General features: G+C 39.5%; 1 protein-coding gene across 1 annotated transcript in view; it reads left to right on the plus strand.

The window, feature by feature from the left end:
- Window positions 1-17,974, plus strand: part of LOC122797030 (histamine H3 receptor-like) — a 373,882-nt gene that overhangs the window by 304,417 nt on the left and 51,491 nt on the right. The window lies entirely within an intron of this gene.

A 17,974-nucleotide genomic window follows, 5' to 3' on the forward strand; every position in this document is an offset into this window, starting at 1 on the left:
GTGCACGAAACAACAGCAGTGCAATGTCTAGTGTCAATAATCAAGGAAGCTGTCGCTGTGATATTGTTCACATACCAAACATACATGGAATACACTCTATAAGCAAATGTCACACCTCAAGACATGTGACATACGATCACTGTCCCCCTGACATTGCCAATGAAAATGTTATACTGCCATGAAATCCTGACATGCATACATATGTGTTCATGCAATCTACCAAGTGGTAATACTGATGTGATATGCTGTTATGTCCATAACACTGTACAGTCACACTATTGCTAGGATAGAATTGGACTTCATAGATTCATAAGTTCACAAGAGAGTACTAGGCTAACTTTCCAAAATCCCACAAAAGCCTAGCAATATTTAACATGGGTTTCACAATTTTCAATAGCTAGTCGAATGAAGTTCATGTCGGTATGAGCCTATGCTAAATTATCAGATACCAACTGCCAGCATCCATGAGAGACATAGACGCAACACCAGGAGTACAATTATGATTAACAATCCATTGATGTAGGTTGCACTTGAACAGGGTCAGGAAAGGCCTTTGTGCTACATGGATGGGAAGCTTGTTCCAGAGAACAGGTAGTGTTTGAGAGACATGTGCATCTTTCCAACATTTTTGTGTCATAGGCTAGGTTAACATGGGGTGGTTGCGGTGGTGCAGCAGTTAGCATTGCCGCCTCACAGCAAGAGGTCCTCTAGTTTGATCCTTGGCTGAGGTGCCTTCTGTGCGGAGTCTGCATGTCCTCCCTGTGGTCGCGTGGGCTTCTTCTGGGTGCTCCAGTTGCCTCCCACATCCAAAAGACATGCTGTAGGTGGATTGGACACTCTAAATTGGCCCTAGGCATGAGTGTGTACATGTGTGTGTAGCTTCTGTGGAAGGTTGGGTGCCAGGCTGGCAACTCGACACCATAAAATCCACTGCCAATGATGAGAGGACAGGTGATCTGCTGTGGCGACCACTTACCAGGAAAATCCAAAAAAAGAAGAAGAAGGCTAAGTTAACATCCTTGGAATAAGTGACCCTTGTGCAGTTTGCTTTACCAATGTGGGACATTTCCATCATGGCCGAATCGGAGACTGCCCTATAGGCCAGACAAAGATCATCTGTTAGTTGTCTGAAGAAGCCGGAATACAGTGATAGGGCTTTTGGTCTTTTTGCATAGGACTTGTTCTTTACACTCTGTATCTTTATTGTGCGAAAACTCTGTGGTTACTGCAGGTGTTGCAGATGTGTGTAGAGGTACATGCAAAAGGGTTTATTGAACTCCATTATTGGTGTGATGAAGGCTGAGTATGATGGAATTATAATGTCCTTTGAAGTGGCTGGCATGCCCAAACTTATGCCACATAGAATGGATTTGTCACCATTGTGGACACATGCTGTCGAAATTCTGATGACTATCTACGTAAGTACCCAGATCATGTACCACTGGGTCTACTCTTAGGGGTGTGCTGCCTATATTGTAATTAGCTTAGGTATTTGCTTTCAGAAAGGGAATAATTATGGTAACAATCATCTGTGTGCTAATACTTTCTGCAGTATATCTATAGCAGTCAACTACAAAGTTGGTCATTCAAAGGATGTGTTAGTTTGCCTTGACTTCTGAGAATTAAATACCGAATAAGAAAGAGCCTATTACAGAAACCTGTGTTATGACCCTGGTCACTGGCCTCTTGCTAGAGGTCAATTCACACACTTTGACAGTAACTGACTTGTTGGTGAGCCATTTAGCTATCCACTTGCTGATGTATGGGTTTATGCCTAGTTGAGACAGTTTCTCTGAAATACCTAAGTATGGAATCATGTGAAATGGCTTAGCCATGTCAAGTTAGTTTGGATGCACAATCTTTCCATCATCCATGACCTTGGTGGCTTTCTCAAAGAAGTCATACAGATTTAACAGACATGATCTAGCCTTAACAAATCAAAAATGGGTTGGATACACAGTCGGGAGATTACCTATGGCCTTCTTGATGAGTCCCGTGATGATTCTTTCCACTTCCTTACACATGAGGCTAGTCAGGCCTATGGGTCTATAATTCCCTATGATGGGTGATAGTACCCTCTTGTTCCAACTGATGACTGTTGCTGTCCACTATTCTGTCAGAATATAGCCTGTCTGGAGGCTATGGATAAGTATGGATCCAACTGTGTCTGCTAAGTGAGGTGTTAAGTTATTGAAAATGCAGCCTGGGATGTTGTCAGGGCCCACTGATGTCCTTTTTAGACTTAGAGAGCACACATATGAGCTGCTGTCTTGCAAAAATAAGTTGAGTAATGTTTGCATGTATACTTTGGGTGATGACCATTGTGGACAGGGTAGTGAAGTTTGATCCAAGTTTGTCAGCTAGGAGGTTGTCTATTTCCTCCAGTTGAATATGCGTGGTGCCATCCACAAATGGCGGTGTGCATTGCTGTGTATTCCCCCTTATGATTTCATACTTAGTTTGTAAATGATTTCTGACAACACCTCCGAATACAACCTTGGGTACATCACATGCCACACAGTGGAAATGCTAACACAATCACACAACTCTACCTATTTCATATCATTACACCAATTATACATTGTATGCCTGTATGTTTATAATTGGAAAGATGTGTGTGTGTGGCCTTGAATACCATATATAAACACATTACTGTAGATGTGGTTTGTGCAGAACAGTTAATGACACAAATGCTGATAGTCACGCAATGCTGCTGGGGAACAGCTGAATAATCCTTGTGACTATCAGCACAATTGTGCATACAATGAATTCTATAAGGTTACAAGTGAATCTAAATTTGTTATATGTTTGTGTATGTAACAACATTATGACATGTGAATGAAACAGGGCGCATATGGCCATGTGATCAGTATGACATAATATCGGTGTATGTCACATAGAAGTTTATGATGGTAAGTATACAACTGTACACCTAAGCCATACATTCAAGTCTCCTTGTTATGGCTGAATGAGAACTGTGTAGAATGTTGATATACTCCACTACAAGAACACATGCCTTGCTAAGACAACATTATACATAGTATCATCTCATGTCAACAGTCCTCAGGAGCCATATTACTACAGCTGTTATGGAAGAAACATGTAATCAAATGTCAGTAGTGTCCATCAATACATTACCTCAAATCACAGATTGGGAAACAATGCTGTAGGGTTACCGCACATCCACACCTCAACACAGCACATGTGGATGACAGCAACATTAACATGTGCAATGTTCATAGGGTCACAGAACATTTCTAGGCTAATGGTCAACTTCAAATAAAATCCTAGCCATTATTATACCATTTAAAACAAAATAACTCTATTTATATGATGGAAGATAGTAGTGGTATATGTATGTGTGTATGTGCTTGATTGTATTACACACTGCCTCTGTCCATATGTAACATGTGCACCATCCCATGACAGAATTAGCACTCACACATCCAGTGATCTGGAGATGGCTTGCAGAGGATCATGTTAGGGCTCTACTTCATGATGTGTGTATGCATCTTTGAAATGTTAACATCCTCCAGTGTTTGGCAGAATGGATATTATGTGGACAGAGGGGAAAAAGAAGATGTTGAATTCAGGAGTCTATGATAAAGATTCTTCTCAGTGGGAGTCAAATGCGAAGAGATTCAGAAGATCATATAATGACTGTAATATACCACCAACCACAGCAGTTGACTGAGGTCAGATTCAAACATTAAACCTGTATAGGTATGCAAGCTGCATTCCATACAATGCAAGATTAGTACCACCACAGGTGTGTGACATTCACAGTGTCACAGTGCACTTTATAGAGGATGACAGCATCATTGTAAGCTGAGAAGAAAATCTTGGTAGGAGTGTCTGATATAGCTGTGGACTCACATGCTGATCTATAATTGTCATTAGGCTGAGAGTTGACTGAACACGCACAAGTTGACTGCTGTGAGATTAGAACCTCTACATACCTAGGCACATAAGCTACAGAACAAAGTACTTGATGATAGCATCACAGCACAAGTCTGATTGTCACAGTGTCAGTGAACTCTATAGTGGATGACATCATCAGTGTATGGTTAGAAGATGTTATTAGGAGTATCTAATACAGCTATGGACTCACAAGCTTCTCTACAGTTGTCTCCAGACTGAGAGTTGCCTGAACACACACAAGTTGACTGCTGAGAGTAGAACCTCTATCTACCCAGTTACACAAAGTACAGAACAGAATACTTAACACTATGCCATTTTGTAGTAGATTACATCATCAGTGTATGGTGACAAGAAGATGTTGGTAGGAGTGTCTGACAACTGTGGACTCACATGCTGCTCTAAAATTGACTTCAGGCCCAGGGTTGACTGTTGTGAGATTAGATCAGAACCACTACAAGCTATATAACAGAATATTTAAAGGAGAATCACATCCACAACCTCAAAAAAAAACATGTTTATTTCATCATGACTTGGAGTTTCCTACATCTTAACATTACTCTGGGACTATTTACAGGTTTTTAAATATTTTTATGCATAATTTCTGAGCCTGACCACATGGGATCTGGCATCTTGAAGTAATTCTTATTGTTTCATCTGCATCTAGGTATCCCATAATACAGTGCTCATGTGTAAAATGTTACATCACACAGGTCTCTTTCTTCCTAACGGTCCTGTCACTGCATTGATTTTACATGCATACACTGCTATCTTTCAGTCAGTTAGTTTTAAGTAACATTCCATGCTGTCCAATGACTACTTAAAACACAAACAGTGCAAATGCCACAGAACAGACTTTCAAAGTGCTTTTTACTGTTGCTTCTTTATAGAATGGCTAAACTGCAGGTTTTTTTGTGAAGCCTGAATTGTACTACTTTGACTCATCTCCCATCCCCCTTCACACCTAACTTCCTCATCTGTCAAAGCGGTAAGGGTAATCTGAGCTGTTACCTGCTGTGATTGATAGCTCACAGCAGGAAACTTGACTTATCTACTGTTTTCTTGTTCTAACCTTTACTAAGGACCAGGAGCTGTGACCTCACAGCATGGGTGGGTTTTCAGGACGGTCATGATAATGTCAGTTTGGGGAGATAATTGGCCAGAAAACTACCTGTATTCAGTGGACTTGATGACATCAATGAATTGGAGACTTTTTCAAGGCAGGATAAAAGTTTTTTGAAAGTGAAACCACAACAGTACAGTATAGTACTGTTCTAGTGGAGAAAAACAGTCAATTTAACATTTTTTAAATGCTGTGTTGCTGTTTATTCACAGCAGGAACAATAAATAGGAAAGGATACAGAACTTGTGCATTTAATAACGAATTCCATCGTTGTCCTTTAATGCTAACACCACAGCATAAGTCTGATTTTCATAATGTCAAAGTGCACTTTATAGTGGATTACATCATCAGTGTATGGTGAGTAGAAGATGTTGCTGTGCACTCATTTGCTGCTCTAAAATTGTCTCCAGGATAAGAGTTGAATGAGCACACACTCACATTAATTGCTGTGAAATTAGAACTCCTACCTACCTAGTTATACAAAGTACAAAACAGTATATTTAACTCTAGCACCACAGCACAAGTCTGACTTTCACCATGTCAAAATGCACTTTGTAGTGGATGACATCATCGGTGTATAGTGAGATGAAGATGTTAGTAGGTGTCTGACATAGCTGTGGACTCACATGCTGTGACAAAAATGAACACACACACACAAACACACATACACACGCACACACACACACACACACACACACACACACACACACACACACACACACTGACTGTTGTGAGATTAAATCACTAACCTACACAAGCTGGAGAATACAGTACTTAACATTATAGTCTGACTTTATTGTTGTCAAACTGCTCATTATAGAGGGTGATATCATCAGTGAACAGTGAGAAGAGGATGTTGGGAGGGCTGTATGAAATTGCTGTGTAGTCATGTACCAGTGCAAAATGATTTTCTAAATGATACTTGAATGAGGGCAGCAGGACATAGACTCATGCTCTTCTGACTATGCACACACACAGTTAGACTTACAGGCATGTGTACAAGTTGACTGTTGTGCAATTTGATCTACTACCTACCTAGCTACTTAAGCTGGAGAACACAGTATTTAACATTCAAGCCATTGTATAAGTCTGATGTATTATTGTCATAGTTCCCTTTACAGAGGATGACATCATCATAATGTAGGTAACATGTACAGTTATGAGACCAATGTGCTTTGATTGCATTGTGTGATTGCAATGTGCAAAAATACATTTAAATAAATCTTTGTAAGTTAGGTGAAGCAAGATGTCTTGAATGCATATTGTATATGTACCTATTTCTCAAAATGTTTAGATAACACACTCACACACACACACACACACACACACACACACACACACACACACACACACACACACACACACATCACACACACACACACACACACTTTGAAAACAGAAGTACTGCAAGGGTTGAGATATGTTTCTCCATATTCAGATGAAGTGAAATAACTGAATTTTCTGACAATATCAATGTGATATGATCATGGATGACCAATAAACCCATACCAAATATAACAATGCAGTTATTTCTGTAGTGTCCTTGACAATAGCCCAAGTAATGATATATCATTTACAAAGTGCATTGCTGCAGGGTGCACATGGATCTCAGAAAGTATGTGTCCATTGAAGCACACATCCCTGTCCTTCTCTTGTGTTTATGACTGCCTTTCTATGTCATGGAAAATAGCAGGCCAATAACCACAGTAAGACTCACTGAGAAACAGATAATGTCAAAATGTTATAGTAATATGTCATTTGGTTAGTTGTGTGTACAGTTTTCTAGAAATACCATTTTTGTCTGTTCTCATTATTAACCTGCCATGCTGAGTCTAAATAGCTGTCAGAGTAACTGTTTCAAAGTAGTGTCTTTACTCTGCTTTCACTCTGTGTTCCTTTCCATGGTTTACTGCAATAAATATTCTTTTATTATTATATTATTATTATATCGGTTATACAGCTTTATCTGTATACTTACAAAACTATAACTGATCTACTTGTCAGGTTAAGGATACTACATGCAGGTGTTGCTACACCTTCATAAAATAAATCACTTTTGAAACTATACCTTGCATAGTATGTTTAGCTCAAATCCTAATGCCATTCTACGCGAAATGTACAGTGTCTGTCTGAGAGAGCTATATCAGTTAAAAAAAATCAGCAGTAATGACAAAACCAATTTAACCCTGCATATTCTGTATACATATATAAACACACACACACACACACACACACACACACACACACACACACACACACACACACACACACACACACACACACACACACACAAAATGTTCACATTAGTGAAGGACTTACACAGGGAAAGGAACTAGTTGGCCAGCATAAGGAAATTCACCCTTTTTCCCACTGTAGTACAGTCTTGGAGTTGGTAGATATATATATATATATATATATATATATATATATATATATATATATATATATATATATAATTACTGAGGATGTGGGGATGTGAGGGCGCAGCCCCCACATGGATGGATTTAAAATACTCTGATGTGTGTTATGGAGAAATGTTGGGCAAGTAGTTACTTTCTTTGTGTAACACATTCAGTGAAGTGAACATTTGCTGGTTTTTGTTCGATAAATGGAGGTTCACTGAAGTAAATCTTTGATTGACTAATGTAGACCTATATATATATATATATATATATATTTATATATGTGTGTGTGTGTATGTAAAATGTTTCCATCTATACACACACACACACACACACATATATATATATATATATATATATATATATATATATATATATATATATATATATCGATCTCCTATTTAAGTGTACTGGCTTTTCCTGAGTGAGATCATAGTACAGGCGTATGGCAAAATTTTTTTTTTTTTTTTACAGATTCCCCCTAGAGTTCTGTGGGTCTGAGGGACTATTTAGTTAGCATATGGTTAACAAATTTCAGAGAAAAACATAACCATGCATATGAATAATCAGCCATTTATATCTTATCTGTATCCCTCCATAAATGTTCATTCTGTGATCCCATGTCCTAATGTAGTTGCAGTTTGTACTTATACTTGATATGATTAGTAGCTGTCACCAACTCTGGTTTACATTTGGCATACTTTGCCTAGTCAAAGGTAATTTGCCTTTGTATGAGATGCACTGAAAGGTGTATGACAGAACTAGGATGCATTTTTATTTTCAGATTTGGACTTCACTGTTTCTCTTTTTTCAGTTCCCATGAGGAAGAAAGGACTTAAGCCTGTAACTATCATTGGTGGCCTACTTGATAAAACTTACCTATAATCCACCAAAAACAAAAACATTCTACAATAGACTAAAAATAGATTTTTAAAATTAAATCATTCCCAGGATTTCATAAACTATGTGTTGGCTTTGTGCAAAGCCTACATGAAGTTTACATGTTAGTGGGATGAGCATCAGTGCTAATCACATATGCATGCTAGGCATCATGCTTACATGAATACAAGTGATGTTTCATTGTGGGTAACAGTATTGCCAGCCAGGAAACCATGCAGGGCAGCCCAAATGCCAAAAGAAGATGTTTACAGGTTTGCCTACGGGCAGACCTGCTCAGCACAATTGTATGGACAACCACAATGATTACCAAGGGTGAAATACTGCAATTACAACAGTATTAACCATTAAATAAAGGTATATTCAGCACAATATACAATGCAACAATTATTTGCAGAATGATGTAGTAGAAGGTAGGATGAGCAGCAAGGGCAAATACAGTGACACATGCACTAGGCAGGGAACGTGTAATGATAAAAACAGGCACAGACATGAATGATAGAAATAAAGAAATATGAAGATGGCATGTTAAATATGGCAATATACCCAAGATAGTATATGCAAAGGTACGTAAACCTCCAAGACAAGTTTGTAGCATAAAATTAAGCAAATCTGTGTATAGCACAGTATGTATTGATGTTTATACCTCATGTGCGAATATATTTCTATCACACAATACTATATATGTGACAGTCACACAAAGTTACATGTCAGTGGAGAAGAGTGGTTGTGATATAAACATCACTGACATTGTCACTGGAGTGGACATTTAGTGAAGATGATATATACAATAGGTATGTATATATTTGTGAAGATCTGCAAAATGATTTGCTTGAATATGACTGACATATCATCATAGCTCTCAACTAGTCATGGACATATAGCAACAGACTCATGGACAACTGCAGACAGAAGCAGGCATAACCAGGGATGATTTTAAAATATTGCCACTATTAATCCTTAGCACTGAAAGAATATGTGAGTGTAAGTTTTTATACTTCTTCTGCAGGAACAGATGTGTACAACTGTAATGATTGTCAGTATTCTATAAGGGAAATCACCACCCCTTCCCCAAAAGTGACCACTTTTTGGAGGGCTTAAGAGGTATAGTGTTAAACCTGGAGTTGAAATCAGGGGTAGCCATGGACAGTTGAGAGGTCTGCATGACACATAAACCACAAAACACACCTGCAAGAATCAAACCCATGCCACCAATGTTGTCACTGACCTGTGTATTTACTGGGTGTGACAAAGGAAGACATATCCCACTTGCATCTAGTAGAACACCTTGACGGGAAGTCTACAATGTCAAATCCTAAAGGGTATGCATTCCAATCAAAAGTTCTGTATTGCTGACAAGATGTGTTGGAGCTCACTGTAACAAAAGTGATACACTTGACTAAAGCATCACTTGCTGACATAAGTATTGGTCATATAGATAACAACATTTGCAAACAACACACTATTATGAGTAGTTTCCCTACACACAGCTGTGTATTGCATACATCTGCCACATGTAATAGCAATGGGTAGTGTATGAATCATCTACAACTAATGTGTTAATTAAGAAGTGATCCATTATAGTGAATGGTATAGCAGCATGTGAGACTGATGGCAATGTATCAACTATGCCCATGTGCACGAAACAACAGCAGTGCAATGTCTAGTGTCAATAATCAAGGAAGCTGTGGCTGTGATATTGTTCACATACCAAACATACATGGAATACACTCTATAAGCAAATGTCACACCTCAAGACATGTGACATACGATCACTGTCCCCCTGACATTGCCAATGAAAATGTTATACTGCCATGAAATCCTGACATGCATACATATGTGTTCATGCAATCTACCAAGTGGTAATACTGATGTGATATGCTGTTATGTCCATAACACTGTACAGTCACACTATTGCTAGGATACAATTGGACTTCATAGATTCATAAGTTCACAACAGAGTACTAGGCTAACTTTCCAAAATCCCACAAAAGCCTAGCAATATTTAACATGGGTTTCACAATTTTCAATAGCTAGTTGAATGAAGTTCATGTCGGTATGAGCCTATGCTAAATTATCAGATACCAACTGCCAGCATCCATGAGAGACATAGACGCAACACCAGGAGTACAATTATGATTAACAATCCATTGATGTAGGTTGCACTTGAACAGGGTCAGGAAAGGCCTTTGTGCTACATGGATGGGAAGCTTGTTCCAGAGAACAGGTAGTGTTTGAGAGACATGTGCATCTTTCCAACATTTTTGTGTCATAGGCTAGGTTAATATGGAGCGGTTGCGGTGGTGCAGCAGTTAGCATTGCCACCTCACAGCAAGAGGTCCACCAGTTTGATCCTTGGCTGAGGTGCCTTCTGTGCGGAGTCTGCATGTCCTCCCTGTGGTCGCGTGGGCTTCTTCTGGGTGCTCCAGTTGCCTCCCACATCCCAAAGACATGCTGTAGGTGGATTGGACACTCTAAATTGGCCCTAGGCATGAGTGTGTGCATGTGTGTGTAGCTTCTGTGGAAGGTTGGGTGCCAGGCTGGCAACTCAACACCATAAAATCCACTGCCAATCATGAGAGGACAGGTGATCTGCTGTGGCGACTACTTACCAGGAAAATCCAAAAGAAGAAGAAGAAGGCTAAGTTAACATCCTTGGAATGAGTGACCCTTGTGCAGTTTGCTTTACCAATGTGGGACATTTCCATCATGGCCGAATTGGAGACTGCCCTACAGGCCAGACAAAGATCATCTGTTAGTTGTCTGAAGAAGCCGGAATACAGTGATAGGGCTTTTGGTCTTTTTGCATAGGACTTGTTCTTTACACTCTGTATCTTTATTGTGCGAAAACTCTGTGGTTACTGCAGGTGTTGCAGATGTGTGTAGAGGTACATGCAAAAGGGTTTATTGAACTCCATTGTTGGTGTGATGAAGGCTGAGTATGATGGAATTATAATGTCCTTTGAAGTGGCTGGCATGCCCAAACTTATGCCACATTGAATGGATTTGTCACCATTGTGGACACATGCTGTCGAACTTCTGATGACTATCTATGTAAGTACCCAGATCATGTACCACTGGGTGTACTCTTAGGGGTGTGCTGCCTATATTGTAATTAGCTTAGGTATTTGCTTTCAGAAAGGGAATAATTATGGTAACAATCATCTGTGTGCTAATACTTTCTGCAGTATATCTATAGCAGTCCACTACAAAGTTGGTCATTCAAAGGATGTGTTAGTTTGCCTTGACTTCTGAGAATTAAATACCGAATAAGAAAGAGCCTATTACAGAAACCTGTGTTATGGCCCTGGTCACTGGCCTCTTGCTAGAGGTCAATTCACACACTTTGACAGTAACTGACCTGTTGGTGAGCCATTTAGCTATCCACTTGCTGATGTATGGGTTTATGCCTAGTTGAGACAGTTTCTCTGAAATACCAAAGTATGGAATCATGTGAAATGACTTAGCCATGTCAAGTTAGTTTGGATGCACAACCTTTCCATCATCCATGACCTTGGTGGCTTTCTCAAAGAAGTCATACCGATTTAACAGACATGATCTAGCCTTAACAAATCAAAAATGGGTTGGATACACAGTCAGGAGATTACCTATGGCCTTCTTGATGAGTCCCGTGATGATTCTTTCCACTTCCTTACACATGAGGCTAGTCAGGCCTATGGGTCTATAATTCCCTATGATGGGTGATAGTACCCTCTTGTTCCAACTGATGACTGTTGCTGTCCACTATTCTGTCAGAATATAGCCTGTCTGGAGGCTGTGGTTAAGTATGGATCCAACTGTGTCTGCTAAGTGAGGTGTTAAGTTATTGAAAATGCAGCCTGGGATGTTGTCAGGGCCCACTGATGTCCTTTTTAGACTTAGAGAGCACACATATGAGCTGCTCTCTTGCAAAAATAAGTTGAGTAATGTTTGCATGTATACTTTGGGTGATGACCATTGTGGACAGGGTAGTGAAGTTTGATCCAAGTTTGTCAGCTAGGAGGTTGTCTATTTCCTCCAGTTGAATATGCGTGTTGCCATCCACAAATGGCGGTGTGCATTGCTGTGTATTCCCCTTATGATTTCATACTTAGTTTGTAAATGATTTCTGACAACACCTCCGAATACAACCTTGGGTACATCACATGCCACACAGTGGAAATGCTAACACAATCACACAACTCTACCTATTTCATATCATTACACCAATTATACATTGTATGCCTGTATGTTTATAATTGGAAAGATGTGTGTGTGGCCTTGAATACCATATATAAACACATTACTGTAGATGTGGTTTGTGCAGAACAGTTAATGACACAAATGCTGATAGTCATGCAATGCTGCTGGGGAACAGCTGAATAATCCTTGTGACTATCAGCACAATTGTGCATACAATGAATTCCATAAGGTTACAAGTGAATCTAAATTTGTTATATGTTTGTGTATGTAACAGCATTATGACATGTGAATGAAACAGGGCGCATATGGCCATGTGATCAGTATGACATAATATCGGTGTATGTCACATAGAAGTTTATGATGGTAAGTATACAACTGTATACCTAAGCCATACATTCAAGTCTCCTTGTTATGGCTGAATGAGAACTGTGTAGAATGTTGATATACTCCACTACAAGAACACATGCCTTGCTAAGACAACATTATACATAGTATCATCTCATGTCAACAGTCCTCAGGAGCCATATAACTACAGCTGTTATGGAAGAAACATGTAATCAAATGTCAGTAGTGTCCATCAATACATTACCTCAAATCACAGATTGAGAAACAATGCTGTAGGGCTACCGCACATCCACACCTCAACACAGCACATGTGGATTACAGCAACATTAACATGTGCAATGTTCATAGGGTCACAGAACATTTCTAGGCTAATGGTCAACTTCAAATAAAATCCTAGCCATTATTATACCATTTAAAACAAAATAACTCTATTTATATGATGGAAGATAGTAGGGGTATATGTATGTGTGTATGTGCTTGATTGGATTACATACTGCCTCTGTCCATATGTAACATGTGCACCATCCCATGACAGAATTAGCACCCACACATCCAGTGATCTGGAGATGGCTTGCAGAGGATCATGTTAGGGCTCTACTTCATGATGTGTGTATGCATCTTTGAGATGTTAACATCCTCCAGTGTTTGGCAGAATTGATATTATGTGGACAGAGGGGAAAAAGAAGATGTTGAATTCAGGAGTCTATGTTAAAGATTCTTTTCAGTGGGAGTCAAATGCGAAGAGATTCAGAAGATCATATAATGACTGTAATATACCACCAACCACACACACAGCAGTTGACTGAGGTCAGATTCAAACATTAAACCTGTATAGGTATACAAGCTGCATTCCATACAATGCAAGATTAGTACCACTACAGATGTGTGACATTCACAGTGTCACAGTGCACTTTATAGAGGATGACAGCATCATTGTAAGCTGAGAAGAAAATCTTGGTAGGAGTGTCTGATATAGCTGTAGACTCACATGCTGATCTAAAATTGTCATTAGGCTGAGAGTTGACTGAACACACACAAGTTGACTGCTGTGAGATTAGAACCTCTACATACCTAGGCACATAAGCTACAGAACAAAGTACTTGATGATAGCATCACAGCACAAGTCTGATTGTCACAGTGTCAGTGAACTCTATAGTGGATGACATCATCAGTGTATGGTTAGAAGATGTTATTAGGAGTATCTAATACAGCTATGGACTCACAAGCTTCTCTACAGTTGTCTCCAGACTGAGAGTTGCCTGAACACACACAAGTTGACTGCTGAGAGTAGAACCTCTATCTACCCAGTTACACAAAGTACAGAACAGAATACTTAACACTAGTGCAAAAGCGTTCATTTTGTAGTAGATTACATCATCAGTGTATGGTGACAAGAAGATGTTGGTAGGAGTGTCTGATAACTGTGGACTCACATGCTGCTCTAAAATTGACTTCAGGCCCAGGGTTGACTGTTGTGAGATTAGATCAGAACCACTACAAGCCATATAACAGAATATTTAAAGGAGAATCACATCCACAGACTCAAAAAAAAAACATGTTTATTTCATCATGATTTGGAGTTTCCTACATCTTAACATTACTCTGGGACTATTTACAGGTTTTTAAATATTTTTATGCATAATTTCTGAGCCTGACCACATGGGATCTGGCATCTTGAAGTAATTCATATTGTTTCATCTGCATCTAGGTATCCCATAATACAGTGCTCATGTGTAAAATGTTACATCATACAGGTCTCTTTCTTCCTAAAGGTCCTGTCACTGCATTGATTTTACATGCATACACTGCTATCTTTCAGTCAGTTAGTTTTAAGTAACATTCCATGCTGTCCAATGACTACTTAAAACACAAACAGTGCAAATGCCACAGAACAGACTTTCAAAGTGCTTTTTACTGCTGCTTCTTTTTAGAATGGCTAAACTGCAGGGTTTTTTGTGAAGCCTGAATTGTACTACTTTGACTCATCTCCCATCCCCCTTCACACCTAACTTCCTCAGCTGTCAAAGCAGTAAGGGTAATCTGAGCTGTTACCTGCTGTGATTGATAGCTCACAGCAGGAAACTTGACTTATCTACTGTTTTCTTGTTCTAACCTTTACTTTCTGTAGGGGAAGGACCAGGGAGCTGTGACCTCACAGCATGGGTGGGTTTTCAGGACGGTCATGATAATGTCAGTTTGGGGAGATAATTGGCCAGAAAACTACCTGTATTCAGTGGACTTGATGACATCAATGAATTGGAGACTTTTTCAAGGCAGGATAAAAGTTTTTTGAAAGTGAAACCACAACAGCACAGTATAGTACTGTTCTAGTGGAGAAAAACAGTCAATTTAACATTTTTAAATGCTGTGTTGCTGTTTATTCACAGCAGGAACAATAAATAGGGAGGGAAAAGGATACAGAACTTGTGCATTTAATAACGGAATTCCATCGTTGTCCTTTAATGCTAACACCACAGCATAAGTCTGATTTTTCATAATGTCAAAGTGCACTTTATAGTGGATTACATCATCAGTGTATGGTGAGTAGAAGATGTTGGTAGGAGTGTCTGACATAGCTGTGCACTCATTTGCTGCTCTAAAATTGTCTCCAGGATAAGAGTTGAATGAGCACACACTCACATTAATTGCTGTGAAATTAGAACTCCTACCTACCTAGTTATACAAACTACAAAACAGTATATTTAACTCTAGCACCACAGCACAAGTCTGACTTTCACCATGTCAAAATGCACTTTGTAGTGGATGACATCATCGGTGTATAGTGAGATGAAGATGTTAGTAGGTGTCTGACATAGCTGTGGACTCACATGCTGTCACAAAAATGAACACACACACACAAACACACACACACACACACACACACACACACACACACACACACACACACACACACACTGACTGTTGTGAGATTAAATCACTAACCTACACAAGCTGGAGAATACAGTACTTAACATTATAGTCTGACTTTATTGTTGTCAAACTGCTCATTATAGAGGGTGATATCATCAGTGTACAGTGAGAAGAGGATGTTGGGAGGGCTGTATGAAATTGCTGTGTAGTCATGTACCAGTGCAAAATGATTTTCTAAATGATACTTGAATGAGCGCAGCAGGACATAGACTCATGCTCTTCTGACTATGCACACACACAGTTAGACTTACAGGCAAGTGTACAAGTTGACTGTTGTGCAATTTGATCTACTACCTACCTAGCTACTTAAACTGGAGAACACAGTATTTAACATTCAAGCCATTGTATAAGTCTGATGTATTATTGTCATAGTTCCCTTTACAGAGGATGACATCATCATAATGTAGGTAACATGTACAGTTATGAGGCCAATGTGCTTTGATTGCATTGTGTGATTGCAATGTGCAAAAATACATTTAAATAAATCTTTGTAAGTTAGGTGAAGCAAGATGTCTTGAATGCATATTGCAGAACTGAGACGTACATGTACCTATTTCTCAAAATGTTTAGATAACACACTCACACACACACACACACACACACACACACACACACACACACACACACACATGCACGCACACATGCAGACACACACACAAGCGCGCGTGCATGTACACACACACACACACACACACACACACACACACACACACACACACACACACACAACACACACACACACACACACACACACACACACACACACACACACTTTGAAAACAGAAGTACTGCAAGGGTTGAGATATGTTTCTTCATATTCAGATGAAGTGATGCCGCAATAACTGAATTTTCTGACAATATCAATGTGATATGATCATGGATGACCAATAAACCCATACCAAATATAACAATGCAGTTAGGCTTTTTATTTCTGTAGTGTCCTTGACAATAGCCCAAGTAATGATATATCATTTACAAAGTGCATTGCTGCAGGGTGCACATGGATCTCAGAAAGTATGTGTCCATTGAAGCACACATCCCTGTCCTTCTCTTGTGTTTATGACTGCCTTTCTATGTCATGGAAAATAACAGGCCAATAACCACAGTAAGACATGCTAAACATCTCTTTACATAGCACATCACTGAGAAACTGATTTGCACAGATAATGTCAAAATGTTAACGCATGTGTGAATCCCATTTCATGAATTCAACTTGAACTTGAAAAGTAGTTTGCAAGATATGTTATGGAGAAGTAGCTCTCAGATACTATGCTATTCATAGTAGTCTATACTGGAAATGTCAGGTGCAAACCTTTATTACATAAATATGTATTGTTATTGCCTTCCTATTTGCATGGAGTTAAGCACTGAGCAAATTTGTCTCTTCTTAAATAAAAATAGTAATATGTCATTTGGTTCACCTTCCTTTGCATAATTAGGCTAAGCAGTCATGGGCGGCCAACAACACTCTGAACAGTACTGTGTTGAAAACAGAGCTGCTGTCAAGCTTCCTCTGTGGCACAGTGTGTGAGCAGAGTGAGCTCCTGATGAGAGCACAGCTGAAACTGTGTTCAAATCCCGATCATTCTCTTTTTTACAAATGGTGTCAGGATGGCATTAACTAAGTTAAGGCCATAGAAGTACCTCACCAAGAGGATTACTGGCCTCAAACAGATGCTCTATGTAGCCCGACTGAAGAAACTCCAGCTGTGCTCGGTTGCATACCGCTTACTCAGAGGTGATTTCTGCCTGACATGCAAGGCCATGTCCAACCCAGAATTGATGGACATGCTCCACCTAAAAAAAAAACAAATCCCTGAGAGCCACATGCTGTAGGGATCTAAACCTCACCACAACGATAAGGAGGACATCCTGGAGGGATAGATTCCTGTCCCAGAGACTTCCCATGCTTTTGAACAGGATTTCATTCTACATTAGGCAGAGCCCCTCACTAACACTCTTCAAGAGAAACCTTGATGAGTGGATGAGAAACAGAAAATTTACCCCAGGGATCACTGCAGTGGCTCTGCTGGACAGAGGCACAGGAAACTAATGGCTCTGCTGGACAGAGGCACGGGGAACTAATCTAAGGGGTCAGCGAAAGCCAACACATTCTGGCTAGGCTTATAGATGCCCTCAGGCAGATAGCCTAGTACTTACCCATGAAACTATGAAC

The sequence above is a fragment of the Protopterus annectens genome, chromosome 3.part0 (genome assembly GCF_019279795.1).
Source record: "Protopterus annectens isolate FY-2018-M chromosome 3.part0, PAN1.0, whole genome shotgun sequence".
Lineage (NCBI taxonomy): Eukaryota > Metazoa > Chordata > Ceratodontiformes > Protopteridae > Protopterus > Protopterus annectens.